The sequence below is a fragment of the Pinus tabuliformis genome, chromosome X (genome assembly GCF_031772625.1).
Source record: "Pinus tabuliformis cultivar Carrire ecotype Pingquan chromosome X, CPIR1, whole genome shotgun sequence".
NCBI classification, from domain to species: domain Eukaryota; kingdom Viridiplantae; phylum Streptophyta; class Pinopsida; order Pinales; family Pinaceae; genus Pinus; species Pinus tabuliformis.
Window position 1 is genome coordinate 1715613203 of NC_142308.1, and position 14521 is coordinate 1715627723.

General features: G+C 41.6%; 1 pseudogene; it reads left to right on the forward strand.

The window, feature by feature from the left end:
* LOC149146609 (uncharacterized) lies at positions 1-701 on the forward strand (annotated as a pseudogene).
* The last annotated feature ends 13820 nt before the right edge of the window (positions 702-14521 follow it).

Sequence of the window (14521 nt, forward strand, 5' to 3'; positions counted from 1 at the left end):
ATGGCACATGTTGCCAAAGATGCCAGCACCGAGTCTGCCTCTTCTGCACTGGGTAGTATCAAGGAGGGCACCATGTCGGCCTCAAGGGCCTCCAAGAAAAAATTGAGAATACCAAGGATTCTGTCACGGGCAGGACTCAAGAAGTCAAGGACACCACTGTCGACAAAACACGAGAGACTAAAGATTCTGTAGTAGACAAGACTCGAGAAACTACATATACAACTGTGAATAAAGCGCACGAGTATAAGGATTCTGCTGCGCAGAAAGCTGAGGAAACCAAAGATGCAACTATGGAGAAAGCACAGGTAGCTAAGGATAGTGTTGCAGGAAAAACGCAGGAAGCCAAGGATTCTTCAATTGAGAAAGCCGAGGAGACTAAGGACCGCACCGGTCAGAACGCCCAGGAGACTTCAGAGGGAACCAAGGTTAAGCTGGGAGAAACAACTAAATCAATGCGGGAGAAGATGGAACAGCTGAAGGTTGGAGGTGAAGAGACTGTGGATAGTGCTAAACAAAAGACAAGTGAAATTGCTCATCAGGCTCAAGAGAAAGCCCAAGAGTCCATGGACACAACCATGGATAAGACCGAGCAAGCCAAGAGTTCGATATGGAGCAGCGTAATGGGTCTGAAGGACAACATTCAAGAAAATTTGGGTGGCGCAAGAGAAAGCGTCGATCGAACGTACGATTCATCGAAATAGCGAGCGGGGACGGCGATAAGCGGTATTCCCCGCACCGCTTATCGGAGGAGGGTGGTTTACGTACGCGGGCCCATGATGCAATAAGTTCGCGACGCGTGGCGGATGGAACCGGCGGGAAACCGCTTTCCTTGTGGGTTAACGCACGGGCGGCTCGCGAGGTTGGGAGAAGCGTCAGGCGTTGGATCGCGAGGCCAACGTTCATACGGTGGCAAAAGTAAACGAAGTTTAATGCGCGGGAGAAAAAGGCTGCGGTGGTGGGAACCGTTGGATTAGGTGATGCGCGATCGACAGTAAGCACTCGAGGCTTTGTTTGAAGGGAAAATCAGCTTATAGTTTTCAATTTTGTAGCAGTGACATGAATCTTGATAAGATTCCGAAGTATATGAGGTGTCATTTGTTAGAGGAAGATGTGGAAGGAAGGATTTATAAGGGCATAATGCCAGAAATAGGGGAGGAGGTGACTCTCAAGGTCACTTACACACATTTTACGGAAGGAATTCCCCCCACTTCCATCAGAGAGATATCAATTTTACGGATGCTGTCCGACAGTGCCTGCAACATCGTCAAGTTGCGAAATGTGGAACGCCGAAAGAGTCGACACGACCAATTTCGCCTTCATATAGTATTTGATGATATGAAGTCCAATATTTTTTATTTATCAACAGATATTGGATGCGATCGCTCACAATACCGCCCCTGGTTATCAAGAAAATTATGTACGAGCTTGTGAAAGGTGTTGCTTCTATGCACGGCCATGGCGTCATGCATAGAAGCCATGGATCGGGAAGCTGAAATATCAAGCAAGTTAGAGGAAACGACAGCGACTGAGAAGGAAGCCAAAGAGGCGATGTAAGCGGAAACGAATGGACGAAGGCATGGGAATGTATAAAACAGTAAAAATAGAGGACTATGGTGGTTGGTGTGGTGAAGAACGAGAGCGCGAGGTAGCAGAATCAGCAGAGGTGGTTAAGCGTTGTATGAAGTGGTGAAGGTTGTTGAACGCTGTGGAAAATAAGCTGGAGGAGACAGAGGCAGCGAGAGGATCCAGCAGAACAGAAAGAGGGCCAAAGGGCCAACAGGACAGCAGACAGTCGAAGGGGAGAAGTAGCCAGCAGAGAACATAAGCTTGAACAAGAAGTTGTTCTTTATGCAGAGCTTAGTGCAGCTAACAGTAGACTGACTAGAGCTGTGTGAAGACATTATCAAAGAGCATGAAAGCTATTGGAGACTATGTGTGGGTAGTGTGCAGAGTTGTAAAGACTCATTCATAAGAAGACTGGTTGTCATTGATATTGTAGCTTGAAAACTACAGTGAAAATATAACCAGACAGAACTCAAAAGAGAAGAGTTTTGAGAGTATAACATTATCATCAAAAGTGCCTTGACAAGATAGGATTGGAGTCCTTGGGGCTGGTGCCTCAAAAGTAGGAAGGATTGAAGTCCTTGGGAGTTTGTGCTCCTAAGTCCAAGATTGGTGTCTTGGCGAAATAGAGTTGGTGTTGTGGAGGTTGGAGCCTCACCAAAGTCCAAGTTGGAGCTTGGCAACTGATTGTAACCATCTATATATTATTTATTTTACTGCACAGTTTATATTAATAAAAGCATTTATTTTTGTTGTTCATCTTGTGTTCTGAATATATATATATATATGTTTTAACTGGTAAAACAATAGTGGGAAAAAGAAATATTGATTCACCCCCCTCGCAGTATTTCCAACAATTGGTTTACGTACAGGTCCCAGGATCGAACCTGGCTCTGATACCACTTGTTGGGATCACGATTGCCGTTACACCAAAACCCGTAAGTGTTAATAAACGGACGCATCACCAGAGTTAACAGATCCTCGAGAGGCGGTTAGTCCATGTCACGAAACACGCGGGGAGCGTTGGCTTATCCAATGCCCAAAAAATCCCTGAGCCTCCATCAAATGCAACGGCTGCTACAAAGAACAAGTACACCAAGGGTGAAGTCAAAGCAAAGAAGATTATCAGATATTCCATTGGCAAGTGTCTGGTGGCCTACATCTTCGATCTAAACACCTCCAAGGAAATCTATGACAGATTGGCAAACATGTTCAAGGTTAATGATGCAAATCAAATTTTGTTCCTCAAAAATAAGTTGAAGCATAATAAGAAGGGTAAGGACGAGGATATTCAATCCTACTTCTTAAGGATCACTAAGATCAAGAATGATCTTCTATCGATTGGAGAAGTCATTCTTGACATGGAACTTACTATCACTACCCTTGGAGGGCTCCCACTCGAGTGGTATATATTCAAAACCACTATTCTCAATAATGATCGAATTCCGGGATTTGAAGAATTGATGTCAAAATGCATTCAAGAAGAAACAAGAATGGTGAAGCAAGAAATGCCTTGTAATAGAGGCAACCCCACTGCTTTCTCCACTCATGCCAAAAGGAGAAATAATGCAAGGTCTAAAGGTCATTTCCATGGAAAGTTTAGATGTAAGGGAGGAAGGAAAGGCAGGTGCTTTGTTTGCAATAAGTTGGGCCACTATGTAAGGGAGTGTCCAAATAAAAGGGACACATCACATGATGATCACAATCACTCGAGGGGAAACTTCAACGACAATGATCAAAGGAATGACAGGTACAATGGCAAAGGAAAAAGGAATGTAGGACATCAAGGTAGACCCTCCTAGAAAGCAAGGAAATCTAGGTATGAAAAATCAAATGTTGTTTCTAATAAGAAAAAGGAGTATTACCTTATATCAGCTCTCTCCACTACCTCTCTTTTGGAAACTTTGGGAAATTGGCTTATTGATAGTGGTGCTTCAAGGCACTTCGCCGGATTCAAGGAAGCTCCCTCTAATTTGAAAGGTCAGTGCTTTGTTCGCAATAAGTTTGGCCACTATGCAAGGGAGTGTCCAAATAGAAGGGACACATCACATGATGACGATCACAATCACTCCAAGGGTAACTTCAACAACAATGATCAAAGGAATGACAGGTACAATGGAAAAGGAAAAAGGAATGTAGGACATCAAGGCCGACCCTCCAAGAAAGCAAGGAACTCCAGGTATGAAGAAACAAATGTTGTTTCTGATAAGCAAAAGGAGTATTACTTTATATCGGCCCTCTGCACTACCTCTCCTCTAGACACTTTGGGAAATTGGCTTATTGATAGTGGTGCTTCAAGGCATTTCACCGGATTCAAGGAAGCTCTCTCTAATTTGATAAAGAAGAAGATAAACTTGGAGATTATTCTTGGAGACGATGCCACCTATCCCGTAAAAGTTGTAGGGAATGTTACTCTTCAATTGGATTAGGGTAACTCGATTCATTTACAAGTTCTTTATGTACCTGATCTCAATAAGAACCTGGTATCCATTTTGGCAATGGAAGACACACGTTACAAGGTGGCATTCATCGATGGAAAGGTACGTGTTTAGAAAATAAATTTTAAAGATGTTTTTACTCTTGGGTTAAGGGTTGGCACTTTGTACCAAGTTGCAGAAAGTCCATTGGGAGCCATGTCTTACGACTCATCTCCACAATTTGAATTATGGCACTGGAATTTTTCCCATCTTCATTACAAGGCTCTTCCCGATGTAAGACAAATGGTGATAACATGCCTAAATTCAAAGAAGAGCATGAAGGTATATGTTCAGGACGTACCAGGAAAACTTACAAGGGGATCATTCCCCTCAAGAAATAGAAAGACCATAGATGTGGAACAATCCGAGGGGTTTGAGGTTCATGTCTGGGAATCTCATGTATGCAGGTTGAAGAAAGCTCTCTAAGGTTTGAAGTAAGCATCCCAGGTTTGGTTTGAGAGGATTGACAACTATCTGATGAAGCTGGGATTCACTAGGATTGAAGTCGATCCAAAACTTTACTTTAAGGTTGTGGATGATAGACCTTTCATACTGGTACCTTATGAGGAAGACCTCTCTCTGACAGGTGCAGACCCTCTCATTTACGAACATAAGAGGGAGTTGGATTCCGAATTTGGAATGATGAACTGCAAGCCTGTGACTACCATGATGGAGCTTAACTTAAAGTAGTTATGTGGTAGTGTTGTCGGACCTGAATTGGGTAATGCTTCTGAGTATTGTTAACTCATAGGAGCATTGACGTTCTTGATGAACTTTCGTCGGCGATATGTTTTGCAGTTAAAACGTTGAGCCAATATATGGTTGAGCCTCATCACTCACATTAGATTGGTGCCAAGAATCTTCTGACATATTGTTTAGTCAATTTAACGTCTTAAATTGCTCTACATAAATTATCAATCTGGGTATCGTAAACTGATGAAGTGTGGTGCACTATATGTGCTTAGTTAACCTTTCTCTTACTTCGTTGTTTTATAGTTTATGTTGTTTTTGGGGTTTTGTTCTTGTTGGTTTTCTAAGGTCTTAAGAATACTTTTAAAGGACAAGTATGGATAAAGATTTCAAGACAAGGCCTATGTCCTTAATGGTAACTTCCAAAACTTAGCACTTCAAAAGAACTTAAAACATGTTATTGATGGAGTTAGTATTTAAACAAAAGTGTAAATATACAACTAGTTCAATCAAAATAAAATGCAATAATCAAATAATGAGAGAATGACTATGAGACCCAGTATCATTGCTGCTTCAGCAAAAGGACAAGATGATTCTATCACGTCATTAGTTCATTAAAAGGCTATGTGCATCACTAATCTACAATCAACTTGAAAGCAATTTATGTACAATAATATACATGTTAAAAAAGAAAATAAAATGCAGTAATTCAAACTGTACATTAATATACATGAAAATCAGAAAAAGAAATACAAGAAAATAAAGTAAAGACATCTGTACATTAATATACATGAAATAAGAAAAAGAAATGCAAGAAATTAAAGTGACAACTATACAAGGCAGGGGCCCCCTACTACTTATGAAATCAAAGCAAAATTAAACATACTTGCATGAATTAAAATTGCATGAATGAAAAATCTAATCTACCTTACATTCTACAAAGCAATATTTACAAAATGAAATCTACTCTACCTTACATCCTAATGTGCTCCATGACATCTACTTCACATCTCCTTCCATGTTGAGAACATCAAAGCTTTATTCAAATTCTTCAAAAGTACAAAGTACAACAAAGCTCTCCAAAGCTTTCAAAAGCCATCAAGGAAAAGCTACAAACTTAAGAACTAGGGACTAAAAAGACTAACTAATGAAGAGAGAGATCTCCTATTTATACAAAAAGATGAGAGCCATCTCATTAATGAGAATCCATGAATCTCTCCCTCTACCTCTAGAGTCCTAATCAAAATAGGAACTGATAAGACACGTCTTTTTAGAGTTACAATACAATTAGGAGATGTGACACATATCCTCATGATCCCATGATTCTTTCCAACCAAATTCGAATTTGGCCTTAGAGTGCCACATAAGGGTCTTCTAGAAGTCTCCTTTCAACCTACACATGTCAACAACCTCAACTCATTTGTTAGGTATAAGCATATGCACATTATTTTCTAATGTTTAACCACAAATTCACTTAAAAGGCTTAGAAATAATAAAGATTGGAAAAACATAAAGGTGGCCCAATGATAATGAAAGTGGGATGAATGTGGTGACATAGTAGTGAAATGGAGGTGATATAATGGACATAATAGTGAAAGTGTAATGGAAATGAATGAAATTTTCAAGACTCAACACATATATTCAAGGCACAATCACTCATGGATTGAGATACATTGTCGAAGATGTGAGGCTGCATGGTTATTCTAACACTGATTGGGCAGGTAGTATGTTGGATCACAAAATCACTTCTGATTGTTGTTTTTCTTTGGATTCTACTTCGATATCCTAAATGAGTCGGGAGCAGAAGTCAGTTGCGTTGAGCACCACTGAGGCCGGATACATAGCTGCAAGTATGGCCTCGTGTGAAGCTGTCTGATTAGAGAAGCTCTTCAATGAGTTGTCTGGATATGTGTTGGATACCACCATGATCCTCTGTGACAACCATAGTGGGATCTGATTATCAGAGAATCCTGTATTTCATGATCGCTCCTAGCACATAGACATCAGGTACCACTTTATCTGGGATATGGTACAGCGAGGAGCAATAAGGCTCCATCGCATTGGAAGTGATGAGAAGGTCACCGACATTCTGACGAAGCCCCGAGGAAAGGTCAAATTCTTGACTTTTTGAGACCGATTAGGAGTCGTGGAGAGACCCTCTTTTGAAGGTCCTGTATGATATGGATATTGAGCTCTGGGAGCTCCGGGGGGCATGAGGTACTTCTTGGAGTGATGAGCAACCATAGGGTGAGTGGTTCATCCTTCCCCTAGCGGTTTGCTATATAGGCAGGATGAGTGGTTCATCCCTTTCCTGTTGAGACACAATCATAGGGTGAGTAGTCCAGCCTTCCCCTAGTGATTTGTTGTGTACAGGATGAGTGGTTCAGCCTTCCCCTGGAATAAACCATGGCAACATGTAGGTAGGGTGAGTGGTTCATCCTTCTCCTGTTAAGACATCCTACCCATGCAGTCTGGGACTCATGGGAAGTACCTATCATCTGGCCAATGAGCAGGGAAATAAGGATAGGGGCCATAGTACTACCAATGGATGCACCATGTACTACAATACTCTCTATGCTAGGATGATATTGATCTGGGATCAATTGGAACTAACTTCAGGTCAGTAAGAGTGGTATGAGACACTCTCTTTATTTGGAACTGATTTTGGATCAGCAAGAGTGGTATGAGACACTCCTTATTTGGAACTGTTTTCGGATCAGTAAGAGTGGTATGGGACACTCTCTTTATATAAGACTGACTTTGGGTCAGTAGAGAATGGTATGATACATTCTCAAAGAAGAGCAGTGCATTGATGGCAGAGATAGTACCGATTAACAGATGGATTAGCCTATGGAGTTCTCCCTAGTTGAGAGGGAGTGTTAAAAATGACAACTAAGGCCAAACACCATGTGGGCCATCTTATTTATGGAAGCTGATATTTTTCTTGGATTCCTCTCTTGTTAATTTTAGGTATGTTCTATGCTTAGAGAAATTTATTTCATTTTTCACAATTAGCTCAATATCTTTTCTACATTAGCAATCACATCAACATTAAAGTTAACTGCAAATAGAACATAAACATAAATCGCAGAAGGCAATCCAAGACAAGAGGAAACAAGATGTGGCACTAGCCAAGGACAAACCCTAATGTGTGGAAACCCTTGATCAATTCTTCTTATATGTTCTTCAATAGTTCAACAGAGAGAGAGATAGTACATTTACAATAGAAGTCAACACTTTGACTTATCTAGATAAGAGCATAGATCATCTCTAAGAAGATGATACATGAGATCAGTTGAAGACATGTTGCTTCTGTTGAAAATAGCAACAAGAAATGCTAAATATAGAAGTGTTAAATTTAGTACTGCTATAAATAGCATTTCGAGATACCTTCCTATTTTAGTTAGTCCCTAAACTAAAATAGAGAAGTAAAAATTCAAATTTGATCTTAGTAGTTGTTTGTAAAATAATTAATTAATTCATCTTGAGTTAATTAGTTGTAGAAAATCAAACACAAAATCTATGTGGGGACATGCAACAGTTTCTCCATTAATTGAGGAATTTATCCCTTAGTTAAAGAGATAATGATGAGTTGTAATTAGTTGGCTCAGTTAACTGATTCAAGTCTAGTAAGATTAATTCAAACAGTTTGTTGAATTAATTGTGATTTCAGTTAGTTAATGCATGCATGCATATAACTGTTGCACTTCAGATAACTGAATATTCTCTCATAAATAACTCATGCATGTCAGTTCAGACAGAGACCCAGTTGACATTAGATGAATGGACAATGTACTATCAGTTGCTAGAATACTCCATTGTGAATATCTCTTGCATGCAGAAGGAATTATTTCCTTGAGGATTGCACAATTACTTCTTCAGTTTTTGTGAGTGTGATGAGGCCAATTCACACATGTGGCATCACTGGACCCCAAAAAAAACTGCACAAGGAAATAGAAGGCTTGGAGGGCTTGAGGAGGACATACATTGTGTCTATTCAGTGTGTGAATTGTATTGTTTGATTGTAGAGAGAGGATGATAGCTTGAGAGCTGATTCTTTTTGTAACTTGAACATATTTACATTTGTATGATAATACAGAGATTGGGGTTTTAGGATGAGGCTTTCCCTAGGTTATTTCTTCTGTGTTATGTGTGATTGATTTCTCATTCTCAGTTATATGTGTTCTCATTAATCTTGCTTTATTCGATTAAGCTTCCGCAAATTTTGTTGTAGAAGTAGATCTTGTAATTTGCTTTAGTCTATTGCATAATCTGTTGATCTACATTAGGAATTTCTACAGCTTCCACTGATTCTTCAAGGTGACTCCTTCACCTATCGTTGTGTTGTATTTCGTCATCATGCTACACCTCACTGTGCTGCACCATGCTACACCCATCATCACTATGTTGCATCTCATCATGCTTCATTAATCATGACTGTACCCATCACTGTACTGCATTATGTGCCATTGTTGCACCATGTTGCCATACTGACCTATGTGTTGGTCGCACCTTGCTTGCTTGTTGCCCCTTGCATGTTTATTGTCCTTAGCATGCTTGTTGTTGCATGCTAGTTGTCCCTTGCATGCTAGCTATACCAATACATGCTTGTTGCACTAAGTATCATGATGATGTCCCAATATTAGTTTGTTGTCCCTTGCATGCTTGTTGTAACATTGTATGCTTGGTGTACTTGCTGCTAAGTACCATACAACTGTCCCAATGTTGATTAGTCGTCCCTTGCATGCTGCTCTCCTTCAGAGACGGATGCTCCAGCTGAAACCCCGGATACACACTTCGACAACTCCTCAGCTGAATTTTTCCCCATTAAAAACCCAAGCGTCAGCCTTTTCTGCCCTCTATGTCAGCTTTCCCGACAGTTCTAGCAGTGCCCGACAGTTCCGGCTATTCCCGATAGTTCTGGCTTCTGCCCTCTGCGTCAGCTTTCCTAGTTGTTCTGGCAGTTCCCAACACTTCTGGTTGTTCCCAGCAGCTCCGACTTCTGCCCTTTGCGTCATCTTTCCCAGCGGTTTCGATAGTTCCCAGCAATTCAACTGTTCCCTACAGTTCCTGCTTCTGCTCAATGCCTTAGCTTTCTTGGTTGTTCCCGCAGTTTAAGTTGTTCCCGGCAGTTCCGACTTTTGCCCTCTGCATCAGCTTTCCTGGTAGTTCCCGATAGTTCTAGCTATTACTGACAGTTCCAACTTTTGCCCTCTACGTCAACTTTCCTAGCTGTTTCGGCAGTTCCGGTTGTTCCCGATAGTTCCAGCTTCTGCCCTCTAGATTAGGGTAGCGTTATCCCTTAGGATCTCTCCTCCTACTAAAACCCAAAGACAAGTAGAGAGGAAGAGATCCCAAGTGTGTTGAAAATGACTTGAAGGCCACCTCTATTTATACTAAAACGTTGAGCACAAGTGGGGTTTATTTGGTTGCTGGTTGACCTTGACGAATTGTCCCATAACACAAATAAATTCATAGCTCTATGAATACTTATTGGAATCAGATGACCTTTAGATCAATCCTACACCTCTCGATGAGAGGGATCCAAGAAAAATATCAGCTTCCATTAATAAGATGACCCACATGGAGTTTGGCCCTAGTTGCCAATTTTAACACTCCCTCTCAACTAGGGAGAACTCCATCCGTTGATCCATATGTCCGATTGTACTATCTTTGTCATCAGTGCCATGTATTGCTCTGGTTTGCTCTGCTCTGGTCTGCTGGGCTCTGGTCTACTGAGCTCTGCTCTGCTGAACCATGAAAAAGAAGAATTGATCGAGAATGTTCATACCATTCTCTACTAACCCGAAGTCAGTTTCATCTGAAGAGAGTGTGTCATATCACTCTTACTGACCTGAAGTCAGTTTTATTAATCCCAGATCAATATCACAAGAGAGTGTCTCAAACCACTCATACTGAACCCAGATCAGTTTCATTGATCTCATATCAATGGAGGCCATCCTAGCATAAGGAGTACAGTAGATACAATAATGCGTCCATCGATAGTACTACTATGGTCCCTAACCCCATTTCCCTGCTCATTGATCACATGAGATGTACTTCCCATGAGTCCCAGACTTCATGGGTAGGATGCCTTGATAGGAGAACTAATCATTTTGTCCACAGGAGAACGAATCATCTTGTCCCACAGTTGCCACGAGAGAACTAATCATCCCATCCCACAAGAGAACTAATCATCACGTTTCACAGTTGCCATGGGAGAATTAATCATCACGTTTCACAGTTGCCATGGGAGAACTAATCATCCCGGTCCACAGGAGAACTAATCATCCTGTTCCATAGTTGCCATAAGAGAACTAATCATCTCGGTCCACAAGAGAAATAATCATCCTATTCCACAGTTGCCATGGGAGAACTAATCATCCCGACCCACAGGGGAACTAATCATCCTGTTCCACAGTCGCCACGGGGTATCACAGGGGAAGGTTGAACCTGTCACCCTGTACATAGCGCACCACCAGGGGAGGGTGAATCGCCTTGTGGTCGTATGTTGCTCCAAGAAGTACCTTGCACCCCCTAGAGCTCCTAGAGCTCAATGTGTGCATCATACATGACCCTCATAAGAGGGTCTCTGAACGACACCAAGTCATTCTTGGGAAGTCAAGAATTTGACCTTTCCACGGGGCTTTAACAAAATGTCTGCGACTTGTACATCAGTCTTAATGCGATGGAGCCTCCTCGCTCATTGACTTACCCTATCCCAGATAAGGTAGTATCTGATGTCTATCTACTGGAGAAATCATTGAATACGAGATTCCTCAACAATCGAATCCCCCCTGGTTGTCACAAAGGATCACGGTGGTATTCATCATATGTACAAACAACTCATTGAAGAGCTTCCACAACCAGGCAGCTTCACACGAGATCATACTCGTAGCTATGTATTCAGTCTCGGCGATGCTTATAGCAACCAACTTCTGCTTCCTGCTCATCCATGATATCGAAGCAGAATCCAAAGAGAACCAGCACTGAAAAGTGCTCTAGTGATCCTCCACACTGCCTGTCCAGTCAACATTCAAATAATCATGCAGTTTCATATTTCCGGCAGTGTATCTCAATCCATGAGAGATTGTGCCCCGAAGATATCTCAGAATATTCTTAGCACCAATCGTGAGGCTAAACCAAATATGAGCTCACCATGCTAACTGCAAAACATATATTCGGACAGAAGTTCCCAAGAACATCAATGCAAATGCGTTTATGAAACTCAGAGGCATTTCCCAAATCTGGTCCAGCATCATCACCATATAACTTTTGAAAGTTAAGATCCTCGAGGTAGTCACGGGCTTGCAGTTTACCATTCCACATCCAGAATCCAACTCCCTCTTACTTCTGCAAGTGAGAGGGTCTGCACCTGTTTGAAATAGGTCGTCCTCAAAGGTGTTGGTATGAGAAGTCTATCATCCACAACCTTCAAACAATGGTTTGGATCGGCTTCACTCTTAGTGAATCCCAGCTTCATCTGACAGTTATCAATCCTCTCATACTACGCCCGGGGAGTTTTGCTTCAAGCCATAGAGGGATTTCTTCCCCCTGCATACTTGAGATTCCTGATCATGAATCTCAAACCCCTCGAGTTGTTCCAAACCTGTGGACCTGGTACATGAAGGGAATGGTCCCCTTGTAAGATTTTCCTTCGGTACATCTCAGACATGTACTTTCATGCTCTTTTTGAATTCAGGAATCCTGTCACCATCTGAATCACAAACCTCTGGTGCTATGTGTCAATGGACATGGTCCCCAGTGGACTTCCTACAACTTGATACAACCCTGAACTCAAAAACATCTTTCAAAATTCTAGTTTCAAACACGTACCTTTCCATCGATGAGTGCCACCCTGTAACCTTTGACTTCCATTGTCGAAATGGACACCAGGTTCTTCTTGCGATCAGGTACATAAAAGAGATTGTAAATGAATCAAGTTACCCTCATTCAATTGAGAGGTAACATTCCCTACACCCTTTCCGGGATAGGTGGCATCAGCTCCAAGTATAATCCCACAATTGTTTCCATTTTTGCTAAATTAGAGAGAGCACCCTTCTATCCGATTAAGTGCCTTGAAGCATTACAATCAATAAGCCAAATTCCCAAAAGAATCTAAAGGAGAGGGCCAATACAAGATAACGCTTATTTATCTTATCAAAAACAACAATTGATTCTTCATACCTGGGGTTTCTTGCTTTCTTTGAAGAGTCTGCCATTTCCTTGATGACCTGCATTACCTGTCATTCCTTTGATCATTGAAGATGTCCCTGGAATGATTGTTATCATCATCAAGTGATGTGTCCCTGCCATTCAGACACTCCTTTGCATAATGGCTAAACTTATTGCAACCAAGACATCTGCCTTTCCTTCCACCCTTAGATCTGGACTTCCCAATGAAGTGATCTTTAGTTAGGCCATCAGAAACTTCCATTGTGCCATTCTGATAATATTCTCTGCTTCGACTTCACCTTCGGTGAATTTAAAGAGGGATGAGGAATCCACTGATCTTTTTGTCCTTTCCCAATTGTCTTCGGTGATTGCTCTTTCACTCTTGCTTGGGCATTGTCTTCACCTCAGCTCTGATACCATGTTAATTTTAGGTATGTTCTATGCTTAGAGCAATTTATTTCAATTTTCATAGTTAGTTCAATATATTTTCCAGATTAGCAATCACATAAGCATTAAAGTAAACTGCAGATAGAACATAAACATAAATCGTAGAAGACAAGCCAAGACAAGAGGACACAAGATGTGGCGCTAACCAGGGACAAACCCCAATGTGGGGAAACCCTTGATCAATTCTTCTTATATGTTCTTCAATAGTTCAGCAGAGAGATAGAGAGATGTACGTTTACAATAGAAGTCAACACTTTGACTTATCTAGATAAGAGCATAAATCATTTCTAAGAAGGTGATACATGAGATCAGTTGAAGACATGTTGTTTCAACTGATTCTCCAAGGTGACTCCACCTATCGTTGTGCTGCATTTCGTCATCATGTTGCACCTCACCGTGCTGCACCATGCTGCACCCATCATCACTATGTTGCATCTCATCATGCTTCATTAATCATGACTGTACCCATCATTGTACTGCATTATGTGCCATTGCTGCACCATGTTGCCATACTGACCTATGTGTTGGCTGCACCTTGCTTGCTTGTTGTTGCATGCTAGTTGTCCCTTGCATACTAGTTGTACCAATACATGCTTGCTGCACTAAGTATCATGCTGTTGTCCCAATATTAGTTTGTTGTCCCTTGCATGCTTGTTGTAACATTGCATGCTTGATGTACTTGCTGCTAAGTACTATATAGTTGTCCCAATGTTAGTTAATTGTCCCTTGCATGCTACTCTCCTTCGGAGACAGATGCTCTGATTGAAACCCCGGATAAACACTCCGGAAAATCCTCAACGCCAATCTGCCCGACGAAAAACCCAAGCATCAACCTCTAGGGACTGCGTCAACCTTTTCTGCCCTCTGCGTCAACTTTCTCGGCAGTTCCGGCTATTCCCAACAGTTTCGGCTTATGCACTCTGTGGCAGCTTTCCCGGCTGTTTCAGCTTTTGCCCTCTGCGTCAACTTTCCCGGCAGTTCTGGCTTCTGCCCTCTACATCAGCATTCTCGGCTATTCCGGCAGTTCTCGACAATTCTGGTTGTTCCCAGCAATTCCAGCTTCTACCCTCTATGTCAACTTTCCCGGTTGTTTTGGCAGTTCCTGACAGTTCCGGCTGTTCCTGGCAGTTCTAGCTTCTGCCCTCTACATCAGCTTTCCTAGCTGTTTA